A 12,655-nucleotide genomic window follows, 5' to 3' on the forward strand; every position below is an offset into this window, starting at 1 on the left:
GGCATGTGAGGTGTTCACGGATCACAAGAGTCTTCAGTATTTGTTCAAGCAAAAGGAACTGAATTTGAGGTAGAGGAGGTGGTTGGAGTTGTTGAAGGATTATGATATCACTATCTTGTATCACCTGGGAAAGGCCAATGTGGTGGTTGATGCGTTGAGTAGGAAGTCAGCCAGTATGGGCAGTCTTGCTTATATTCCGGTCGGTGAGAGACCGCTTGCTTTGGACTTGCGGGCTTTGGCCAATCAGTTTGTAAGGTTGGATATTTCTGAGCCTAATCGTGTATTGGCTTGCACGGTCGCTCGTTCTTCTTTATTGGAGAGTATCCATGATCGATAGTATGATGATCCCTATTTGTGTATCCTTAGAGACACGGTGCAGCGCGGAGGTGCCAAGCAGGTTACCTTAGATGGTGATGGAGTTTTGAGATTGCAAGGTCGAGTGTGTGTGCCAAATATGGATGGGCTTCGAGAGTTGATTTTAGAGGAGGCCCATAGATCCCGGTAATCTATTCATCCGGGCACCGCAAAGATGTATCAGGACTTGCGGCAGCATTATTGGTGTCACAGAATGAAGAAGGATATTGTTGCATATGTGGCTCGGTGTTTAAATTGTCAGCATGTTAAGTATGAGCATCAGAGGCCTGGTGGTTTATTTTAGAGGATTGAGCTTCCTGAGTGGAAGTGGGAGCGGATCACTATGGACTTTGTTGCTGGACTCCCGCAGACCCGGAAGAAGTTTGACGCAGTATGGGTCGTTGTTGATAGGCTGACCAAGTCAGCGCATTTCATTCATGTGGCAGTCTCCTATTAATCCGAGAGGTTAGCTGAGATCTATATTCGGGAGATTGTTCGTCTTCATGGTGTGCCTGTATCTATCATTTCGGACCGAGGTACGCAGTTTACCTCGCGTTTCTGGAGAGCAGTTCAACGAGAGTTGGGCACCCAGGTTGAGTTGAGTACATCATTTCATCCTCATACGGACAGGCAGTCCGAGCGAACTATTCAATTTTTGGAGGATATGCTCCGAGCTTGTGTCATTTACTTTGGAGGCTCGTGGGATCAATTTTTGCCTTTAGCAGAGTTTGCCTACAACAAAAATTACCAGTCGAGTATCCAGATGGCTCCTTATGAGGCTTTATATGGTAGGCGATGTCGATCTCCAGTTGGATGGTTTGAGCCGGAAGAGGCTCGATTGGTGGGTACGGATCTGGTTCAGGAGGCTTTTGACAAGGTCAGAATTATTTAGGATAGGCTTCGTACAGCTCAGTCCAGGCAAAAGAGTTATACAGACCGCAAGGTTCGAGATGTGGCTTTTATGGTTGGAGAGCGGGTATTGCTCCGAGTGTCTCCTATGAAGGGCGTGATGAGAATTGGGAAGAAGGGCAAGTTTAGACCTAGGTTTATCGGTCCGTTTGATATTCTTGATCGAGTGGGAGAGGTGGCTTATAAACTTGCATTGTCGCCGAGCTTATCAGCCGTGCATCCAGTGTTTCATGTGTCCATGCTTCGGAAGTATCTCGGCGATCCATCCCACGTGTTAGATTTCAGCACTGTCCAGTTGGACAAGGACTTGTCTTATGAGGAAGAGCCGGTAGCTATTCTAGACCGGCAGGTGTCACACCTCCTTTTTTACCTATACCCCTGAAAGGGTATAAGGGAGTTTTTTCAATTTAAGTGACGATCGAAACAAGATTATTTATTTAAAAATTCAGAGTCGCCACTTGGGATAATTTATGGTGTCTCAAGTCACCAGTTTCAAATCCCGAATCGAGGAAAGATTGACTCTGTTTTATAATCCGCGAACACAGAAATCTAGGTAAGAAATTCTGTTAATCCGGGAGAAGGTGTTAGGCATTCCCGAATTCCGTGGTTCTAGCACGATCGCTCAACTATTATATTTGGCCTATTTACTTGATATTAATATATGTTTTAGCCTATGGTTCAATTTTAACTTTATAACCGCTTTATTTAAATATTTTTCAGGAAAATTCAACGTCATCTAAAATACATCTTGAACCACGTCACATAAATGCACCCGCGGTCCATGGCACATTTTATTTAACGTCATTGAGATTTGGATTTGGGTCACATAAATGCACACCCGAGTTTAGGGAAGTAATTTTTAAATAGCGCGCCTAAAGCAACTACGCATTTTCAAGTTTGCGAGGGCCATGGAAAATTCAACTAATGGCGCACCTCAAATTTAAAAGAGTTCATATTAATTATCCGAGGGTCATGGGTTATGGAATTATTTGTGGGGAAAATGTTATAAATTAATGTTTGTCTAAATATGGGTCTACTCATGAATTGTATATACGTTGGGCCATTAACATTACTCCTGGACAGCGTAGAAGTTAAAGAAAATGCCAAACACATTTCAACCATAAACGACACCATCAATATAATCATGCTGCAAAGAATTACAAGAAAAGACAAGAAACTAAAATAATATATCTCACCAATCACAAAGATAACAACAAAATATTTCTTTGTAAGCTCCCTCCCCAGATTTTTTGGCGTTTTTTCCTTGTCCGTTACGTGTGTGCATGTGTTATATATAGAAAGAAAAAGAAGATGGAAAGTAGTCCTTGTGGTCCCCCAAAGGAATATTTTCCATTTTTTTGGTCAAAAACGTGAGTGGGAAAAAAATGGGGTGCATGTGAGTTGTTACCAAGAGATAAGGTGGGGTCCATTTTAATTTTCTTTCTTGCTTTTGTTTTTGCTTCTTCCGTTTTGCTTCATTACTCTTTTTATCAAATTTTTCACGTTTTCTTTCTTTTTCTTTTTCCTTTTTGTTTTGTTTTATTTTCTATTAATGATAAAATAAAACTAGTTACAAAATACTACTTATCTAAAGCAAGCAATATTAAAAAGAGGACTAGAATAATCCTATTAGAGAAACTCAAATACTACTCAATATTTACTAAATACTTATAACTTAAAATTATACTAAACCAAGTAAAAATATTTTTGAAACTTTTCTTTTTATCCTTTGTAAAATAAAATAAAACTAGCTAATCAAAATATCAATAATCTAACATAAAGAAAAAAATATTTTTTGTTAGTTTTTTTTTTAAGTCTTTGAAATAAAATAAACCGAAGAAGTTTAAAAATAGCCAGAATAACGATATTAGACCTAAACTCAATTTCTACATGTTAAAATGTGAAAAATCTTGGGGAGGGTCAAAAATCACATGTCTACAGCTGCCCCTCTTTGACTGGAAACGCGAAAAGTTTTCAAACAAAGAATGACTAGACAAGTTTTTTAACCCGACCCTTATTTAAGGAGACCAAAAACTAAGATGAAGGAGAATGTGACCGAGCCCTGGTATCTGAGCTACCTACATATCCTTGGCTATAAAGGAATCAGGTCACGTGTAGTTCAGAAGTGAATGAGGTGATGGAGTACCAAGGTGGAGAGCCGGTCGAGGTGCCGTTCCGCTGAGATTTCGGTCTGCGGTCCCGTTATTACATCAAAATTAAAAATAAAAAAGAGTAACTAATCCTATCAACTACGAGTTATAAGATTCCTATCTCTGAGTCTTCTGAAGCTTCATCTTGAGTCTTGGTTGGTTTTTCATGCGTTGTTTTTTTTTCTTCATCTTTTCAAACCAAGACGGGACATGCAGAGCTTGTGACCTCAGCCCTGTCTTGAGCAGCTCACATATTTTATTAACTTCTGCATTTAGATTCACTTCTTGTCTTTTTTTTTCTTCTTTTTATTCTGGATTGTGACTAACTTCTGTTGATCATCTTGGACTGCTGACTCGCATTCTTGACGCGAGCTTCTTTTGTTGCTGACCTGAATTGCATTCTGAATTGGATTCCCCCTTTTTTCCAGGTGGGGGCTTGATTGCTGAACTTGAACCGTCTTCTCTTGTTACTTGACACTGTTTTCCCTTGCACCTTGAACCATTTTCCCTTGAAACTTGAACTGTTTTCCTTCGAAACTGCCTTCCCTTGAAACTTGAGTTGTCTTCCTTCGAAACTGTTTTCCCTTGAAACTTGAGTTGTCTTCCTTCGAAACTGCTTTCCTTTGAAACTTGAGTTGTCTTCCCTTGTTCTCCAGGTGGGCGTCTGATTACAACAAAACAGATAAAACAAAAGAAATTTCCATGCCCCAGTTTGATATTAGGAACATCTGTGAGTGTTAACAAAACTATAAATCACCTGCGTTGCTGATGAAGGACGCAATGATGAGAGTAAAATTAATGACTCGACTAGGATGTGCATCTCCTAAACGTGATTGATCTTGCGGAAAACTATAAACTAAGTTTGACTAAAGTAAAAACTAACCCTATTCTCCAGGCAGGGCCCCCTGATTTCAGGAAAACTAAACATTGATAATCTTAAGAAAACTAAAAAAATGACTCCCCTTTTTTTTCAAATTCAGACTTCCCTTTTTTTAAAAATTATTATCCTAGGAGAAAATTTATCGGACTATGTTTTCTATCTTAGGAGAAAGATTTATCAGACTAATATTTTGATATTAGAAGAAAGTTCATCAGACTAGGTCTCTTTTCTACTTCTTTTTTGGTTCTTAGGAGAAAGGTTCGTCGGACTAAGATTTCTATCCTATGAGAAAGTTCATCAGACTAGGTCTTCTATCTTAGGAGAAAGATTCATCAGACTAAGATTTTGATCCTAGGAGAAAATTTATCAGACTAGGTCTTTTTTTTTGGTATCTTGGGAGAAAGATTCATCAGACTAAGATTTTTATCCTAGGAGAAAGTTCATCAGACTAGGTCTTCTATCTTAGGAGAAAAATTCATTAAACTAAGATTTTTTTTGTATCTTAGGAGAAAGATTCATCAGACTAAGATGTTTATCTTAGGAGAAATTTCATCAGACTAGGTTTTCTATCTTAGGAGAAAGGTTCATCAGACTAAGACATTTATTTTTTGTATCTTAGGAGAAAGATTCATCAGACTAAGATGTTTATCCTAGGAGAAAGTTCATCAGACTAGGTTTTCTATCTTAGGAGAAAGGTTCATCAGACTAAGACATTTATCCTAGGAGAAAGATTTATCAGACTAGATTTTCTTATCTTAGGAGAAAGATTCATCAGACTAAGACATTTATCTTAGGATAAAATTCATCAGACTAGGACTTTTTATCCTAGGAGGAAAAATGTAAAGATCAATGGCAAGAATTTATGCACAATAGCAAGACAAACAAAGGCAAAGATTTGAGAAACTTCCTTTTTCTCTTCTCTTCTTTTCTTTTCCTTCTCTTTTTTTTTCTTTTTCTTTTTTTTTTTTGAACCACTTTCCTTGCACTGCTTTGTTCCTTTTTCGCACAAAGAAAAATTGGTCAGTTTTGAAAATGGTGGTCGGTTTGTGTCCTTGAGTCTTGGGCAGCTTGGCTTCTGCTCAATCAGCTTGAGTCGGTCTCAAAAGACTTTTGTTCTGCACCAACTCTGATTGTTTCACACCAGTACCATTTGTATTTGCAGCTCAAACAGCCTTATCCCAATTGGAGATCTTTGCTTAGGTGACCTTTTCCGGTATCTTGAATGACTTCCTGCTTTTGAGCAATTGGTATGTTAGAGAGAATCACCAGTTATCTTTGCTTGCGCCAAGTAGGCTGACAAGAGTCTTTAGGGGGAGCCTTTGCATGAATCCTGAAGGCATGTTGACAGTAACAACTAAGTGTGCTGGCCAAATTTACTTTATGCAACTGAAAAGCTGGTAGCGGATTTTGAAATTTTTTCTTGCTTGTTTTGACAAGGACTGACTCAGAGTGGAGGACACAATGGTGCAAAGAAACAAGTATTAACAAGAAATGTCCCTATCGGAAAGACAGAAGGAAAAAAAATTCTTTTTTTTCAATAACTAGCCTTAATGATCATGACATGCATTTTGGACTCAACTGCCTCATCTATCAAACTAATCCAATCTTCCCTTTTACCATTCTTATGATCTTTTAAGTCGGGCCTATCCGTGTCAATCCTTTGCATCAACTTCACGACTCACTTTCGACTAATGGTGCCCCGAGGAATTTTCAGCAACAAGGCTCTCTCATTTATTCATCTCTACTTACCGTCGCCTTACTGTGCTCGTGAGGGTTTTCACTAGTAAGACTCTCTCATTTTTCTTTTTCTTTTTCTTTTTCTTACTTTTTGTGAGTAACTTGAAAGTGTTATATGTCGTGTGACAACCGTTGCTCATTGCATGCTTCTCTTGGCATTCTTGAAGGCATATCGGGAGGTCTTTATTTGGAAGGTTTTTGGATATGGTTGGACGAAAAGCCGACATGAGGCTTAAAACAGACTAAAGATGACGGGGTTGTATACTTACAACTTTTGAAATCGACTCTTTTAAAAATGAAATAAAATATCTGCCCCAGTTTCAGCTATTGGGGATTTTTTTTTAAATTCTTATTTGATTGGACCGAACCGTGAGACTGCCTACGTATCCTTATTTTTAAGGAATCAGGTCAAACGTAGTTCAAACATCTGACCTAACTATAATTCATCTTTCTTTCTATTTCTTTTTTTTTTTTCTCTTTTGTTTTCTTTTGTTTTTCAAAACAAGTTGCCCCAGCTTCTATTTTTTGAGGGCAGACAATTCTTTTCTTCTTCTTTTTTTTCTCACTTGAACATTCTAAGAATTGCCCCAGTTTGTACTCTTGGGACATGGACTCTTTTTTTTCTTTTCATTTTTCATTTTTCATTTTTTTTACTCTTGACTCTAAACTTGATTCCAAAAGAGGGTGGTCAAAGAAAATAACACAGGCTCAAAAGGGGTAGCGAAGGATATAAAGTGTTTGGATAGCAGAAAAAGGGCCTCCCAGCCTCAAAAACGCCAAACATAGTATTTTGTCACAATCACATCATTGATGAACATTCCTGTCTTCATAGTGTGTCGTGGTCACAAGACATCTTCCATTCCTTGATATCAAACTTCCGACAAACTTCAATTGATTCTTCTTCAAGCCCGATCTTCATAATAATTTGAAGGTGAATTTTACTCGACCTTAGTTCCGAAGTACTTCAACTCTTTATTTATCCTCAAAAGTGTTTTTTTTCTTTTATCAGTTATCCAATTCCAGATTAAATCAGTTTCTAAGATCTTCCAAAATTTTCGCATGCATGTCATGTCACTATAACTAGCGGTGAAAGAACTAAGCATGAAATGACACAAAAGGACAAACAGTATTTCATTTAGTAAAGGATGGAAGGGTTTAAAAACAAGACAAACAACCTAAGATCCAAGTTAAAACCCTGAAATAACCTGAATAATGAAAATAGCAACAGAACAAACGCACAAAACTCACACAGACAGAATGGAGAGATAGAAAGGTTTGACTCAATAAAACAAATAAAATCTGGATCACAACCCTGAAATAACCCAGATAATAGAAAAAATATCAAAACAAACTACCAAGATTCCTTCCTAGTGATGAGAGAATGACTTTTCAATTGCTAAGTTTGACATTTAGCCACAAGTTTGCTCATTAGAATCAACAGAGCCTTCTCCAATTTCAAATCATTAACTTCAGTTAGCAAGTTCCCGAGAGGATTCTCATAATCCCTATCACCACGCATCATCTCCACAAAGTGTGCATCATCATGTGCAGGTAAAGGATTCTGCACGATATTCTGGGTGTCACTGTCTTGGATCACAATCAGGTTTTCCTGGATCATCCTTTCTATTTCTCTTTTCAAATCCCGACAGCTTTCAACATTATGCCCCTGGGCATTAGAAAGGTATTCACACCTTTTAGAAGGGTCAAAGCTTCTTGCACGTGGGTCCACATGATTTGGAGGAATAGGTGCAATCATGTCATGATGCTTTAACTTCTCAAATAAGCTTGCATAAGACTCTCCTATTGGCGTAAAATTATCTCTACCTTTGTTCCCTTTTATACCCCTGGCTTGGATGTGGGTAATAGGGCACTTGAAAATTTTGTGGACGCTGGAGGAGATTTTGCAGTGCTCGTGCTTGCCTTCTAGGGTATTTTGGTGGCTGGCCAACATACTGAGGTGGAGCAACAGAGTATTGTGTGTTCTGAGGTGGATAGTAATGCTTAGGGGAGTCATGGGAAACCTGATGAGGTTGCGCATACCTTCGAGGTGCTCTCCCGGGACCTCTTCTCGACGCTGTTGTCATCATGATTTCTTCATCCTTCTCATTCGTGTCACTAAATTTATTAGATTCAAGCTGGACAGCCTGAGTTGTGGCTTTAAGAACTGCTTGACTTATAATTTTGCATGTCTTAAGGCCATTTTCAACCATTTCCCCCATTTTGATTGCTTCCGAGAAGGATTTTCCCACTGCGGACATCATGTTTTGAAAATAATCTGGCTCTTGAGCCTGAAGGAAGATAGTGATTAGCTCGTTCTCATCCATGGGTGGCTTAACTCTGGCCGCTTGCTCTCTCCATTTAATGGCATATTCCCTGAAACTTTCAGTTGGTTTCTTCTTCAAGTTTGAAAGGGAATTGTGGTCTGGGGCAATGTCAATGTTGTATTGGAACTGTTTGACAAAGGCTTGTGCCATGTCATCCCAGACATACCAGCGAGACGTGTCTTGATCCATAAACCATTCGGAGGCTACTCCCGTAAGGCTTTCCCTAAAATAAGCCATCAACAATTCTTCATTTCTTCCCGCACCTCTCAGTTGATTGCAATACCTTTTCAAGTAGGCTATGGGATCTCCATATCCATCACACTTTTCAAATTTGGGAGTCTTGAAACCAGGCGGCAAGTGGACATTAGGGAACATACATAGATCTTTGAAGGCAACACTCTTTTGACCTGCCAACCCTTGCATGTTTTTCAACCGTTGTTCTAAGCTTTTCACTCTTTGGGTCATTTCTTCCTGTACCATCTTTCGGGCAGGCTTCTCAATGTTTGCAGGAAGATCAAACGAGTACGAGTGGTACTCAAGAGAGTGGTACTGCTCTTGTTGTGTAGCAAATTGTGACTCATGACGAGGCTGTCCTTGACCACTGGCCCATGCTTGACACATTTTGGTCATTTTCTGTTTTAGTATTCTATTTTTCTCAAACACAGTAGACTCTTATTGAACCCTCTGACCCTGAGTCTCTTGAGCACTTGTAACAACTTCGATGTCAGTTATCATTTTTTCTTGGATCTTGTGTTTTTAGCTTACCACAAACCGGCCACCTCAACTTTCTTCACAATTCAAAACAAAACATGTTAGAATGGACTCAGTCGGTCCTTATTATTATCAATATTTTTCATTTCTTCATTTTTTCATTTCTTTTTAATGGTGATCGAACCTGATATGGGTTGCCTACGTTTCATGTGGGAACATGAATCAGATCTTGCGTAGTTTGGGAAGATCAAGAATAAAGTAAATAAACTAATTTTTTTTTTGGATTTTGAATTTTTCATTTTATTTTTTCGAAAGAAAGACTTATAAAGAAGAAAGAGAATATGTTTGGATTATGATTTTTCTTCAAAATTTTTGCAAAGAACGACTTCTAAAGAAAATAGATATTTTTTTTTGAATATCGACCTTTTTTTTTTTGGAAATTCGAAGAAAAACTTCTAAAGAAGAAAGAAAATATTTTTGGATTTTTGGAATTTTATTTTGAATTTATGAAAGAAATGCTTCTAAAGAAAAAGAAAATATTTTTGAACCTTGAATTTTCTTTTCAATTTTTGAAAAAAGAATGAAAAATATTTTTGGATTTTTGAGAAGAAATTAAAAGAAAATATTTTTGTATATTTTTTTTAAAATTTGGGTCTAAAAGAAATACTTTCTAAATAAGAAAATAAGAAAAAACATTTTTGGATTTTTTTTAAAAATATTATGGGCCAGAACCGATGAGGTTTACCTACGTATCTCACATCCGGTGAGAATTTGACCCGTGTAGTTCGTCCAGTTTTGATGGAACAAAAGAAAATATGACTTATTTTGAAATGACTTTTCTTTTTCTTTCTTTTTTTCAAAATTTCAACAGAATTTTAGGGTAATTCAAATACCTACCTCTCACTCTCTTTTCTTTTCTCTTTTTTTCGATTTTTATTTTTTTTATTTTCTTTTCCTATTCTAGAAGCCAGTCAGCATGCAAGCCGAAATAGACAGAAACACAAGTAACACGTAAGATGTATCAGGATGGTCTTTTAATTTGGGTGCACCCGTCCTAGACGGACCCAACCCCTGTGTTGAGTCCCCAAAGTCAAATGCACATGATACAAACAAATGTTCCTACTAGGGATCCGTCATGAGGCTGGGTTATTCTAAGCTAAAAACCTAGCTATATTGTTCTAGACTTGTGTACCCGAGCGGACAACTCGAGCCGAGGAGGGGGCTACGTACCGGGAACCAAAAGGCCATCCAACTTTGTAACTTGTCCGAGCCTCTTTCTTATTTCAAGGTATGACATTAACAGAAGGAGGAGTCACGCCAGCGTGCACATCCCCGAAGATGAGAAGAGAAGAGTTTCGTAACAGTTTATATACAGTTCAAATAATATCAAAACGGTAAAAAGTGGCATTTAGCACATTAGGCTCAAACATGCAATAAAATTAGATAATAAATAAAGCCAATTATAACAATTAGTCTAAGCTCGAATTCTTGAACTCTGAACCAGAAGTTCTGGGTTCTTGTCCCCAGCAGAGTCGCCAGAGCTGTCACACCTCCTTTTTTACATACACCCCTGAAAGGGTATAAATGAGCTTTTCCAATTTAAGTGACGATCGAAACAGGATTATTTATTTAAAAATTCAGAGTCGCCACTTGGGATAATTTATGGTGTCCCAAGTCACCGATTTCAAATCCCGAATCGAGGAAAGATTGACTCTGTTTTACAGTCCACGAACACAGAAATCCAGGTAAGGAATTCTATTAACCCGGGAGAAGGTGTTAGGCATTCCCGAATTCCGTGGTTCTAGTACGGTCGCTCAATTGTTATATTTGGCCTATTTACTTGATTTTAATACATGTTTTAGCCTATGATTCAATTTTAACTTTATAACCGCTTTATTTAAATATTTTTCAGGAAGATTCAACGTCATCTAAAACACATCTTGAACCACGTCACATAAATGCACCTGCGGTCCAGGACACATTTTATTTAACGTTGTTGAGATTTGGATTTGAGTCACATAAATGCACACCCGAGTTTAGGGAAGTAATTTTTAAATAGCGCGCCTAAAACAACTACGCATTTTCAAGTTTGCGAGGGCCATGGAAAATTCAACTAATGGCGCACCTCAAATTTAAAAGAGTTCATATTAATTATCCCGAGGGTCATGGGTTATGGAATTATTTGTGGGGAAAATGTTATGAATTAATGTTTGTCTAAATATGGGTCAACTCATGAATTGTATATACGTTGGGCCATTAACATTACTCCTGGACAGCATAGAAATTAAAGAAAATGCCAAACACATTTCAACCATAAACGACACCATCAATATAATCATACTGCAAAGAATTAAAAGAAAAGACAAGAAACTAAAAAAATATATCTCACCAATCACAAAGATAACAACAAAATATTTCATGAAAATATCAAACAATCCATTTGATAATATTGATATTTTCAACAGATCTTCGTAGTAAGAAAATGATAGAAAAACTTAAAAAATAAACCCACCTCTTTGTTCATTAACTCCACAAAGTGCCGTCCAAAAAGAAATTGTAAAAAAATCTTTATATTTTCTTTGATAAAAATTAGTGCTAATACCTCATGTAATCAATTAAAACTAATAATACTGAAAGAAACAAACACATATTGAGAGGAGAAAAATTAAGCTAACACTGTAAAAACACTCAAACATTCAACCAAATACGTCAAAGCTTCAAAATCATCCGAAAACATAAAACGTAATGAGAGAGAATGAACCTTTAAAAGTGAGAAATTCCTTTAAACAATGCCGCAGCTACAGATGCACGATTATTCAGTGAAGAGAGAAACAGAACTTCGCCCCAAAAAAAACTCGTTGTGAACTAGAACGGAACTCGAACAAAACACGCGACAGGAGCACTCGAACGGAAACCTCGATGATTTTGACGGACTGAGATGCTTTTCATGGCTGGCTTTCGTGGCTATGTTGTTGCATTATTCTGCGGAGTTTTGGAGTTGTTTTGGTGATGCAAATAGGAGCTTTCAAAGGCTGGTTTACATGGCTTCAAAAAGAAGAAATTGGATCTGATTTTGTGAGGAAGAAGATGACCCAGATCCCTCCTCCTTCACCTTCCTTTCTCTTTTTTATTCTCTGTCCAGATCTGTTTTTTATTTTGCTCAATTTTTGTTTTTGTTTTTTTCGATCTCCTTTGTTTTTTTTTCCGTTCCTTTTTGTTTTTGCCTCACTTTTCTTCTGCTTTTATTCGTGATCTCCCTCCCCAGATTTTTTGGCATTTTTTCCTTGTCTGTTATGTGTGTACGCGTGTTATATATAGAAAGAAAATGAAGATGAAAAACAGCCCTTGTGGTCACCCAAAGGAATATTTTTCGTTTTTTGTTTTGGCCAAAAACGTGAGTGAAAAAAATGGGGTGCATGTGAGTTGTTACCAAGAGATAAGGTGGGGTCTATTTTAATTTTCTTTCTTGCTTTTGCTTTTGCTTTTTCCGTTTTGCTTCATTACTCTTTTTTTCAATTTTTTCATGTTTTCTTTCTTTTTCTTTTTCTTTTTCCTTTTTGTTTTGTTTTATTTTCTATTAATGACAAAAT

At 37.4% G+C, this 12,655-nt stretch overlaps 1 long non-coding RNA gene across 1 annotated transcript; it reads right to left on the reverse strand.

The window, feature by feature from the left end:
• Positions 1–3,684: 3,684 nt before the first annotated feature.
• On the reverse strand, positions 3,685–12,351 carry LOC138886483 (uncharacterized). Its single transcript, XR_011405240.1, has 2 exons — positions 11,827–12,351; positions 3,685–4,077 (listed from the first exon to the last, which is right to left on the reverse strand). It is a non-coding gene; the product is annotated as an uncharacterized lncRNA (long non-coding RNA).
• Positions 12,352–12,655: the final 304 nt, after the last annotated feature.

The sequence above is a fragment of the Nicotiana sylvestris genome, chromosome 2 (assembly GCF_000393655.2).
Source record: "Nicotiana sylvestris chromosome 2, ASM39365v2, whole genome shotgun sequence".
Classification (NCBI taxonomy): domain Eukaryota; kingdom Viridiplantae; phylum Streptophyta; class Magnoliopsida; order Solanales; family Solanaceae; genus Nicotiana; species Nicotiana sylvestris.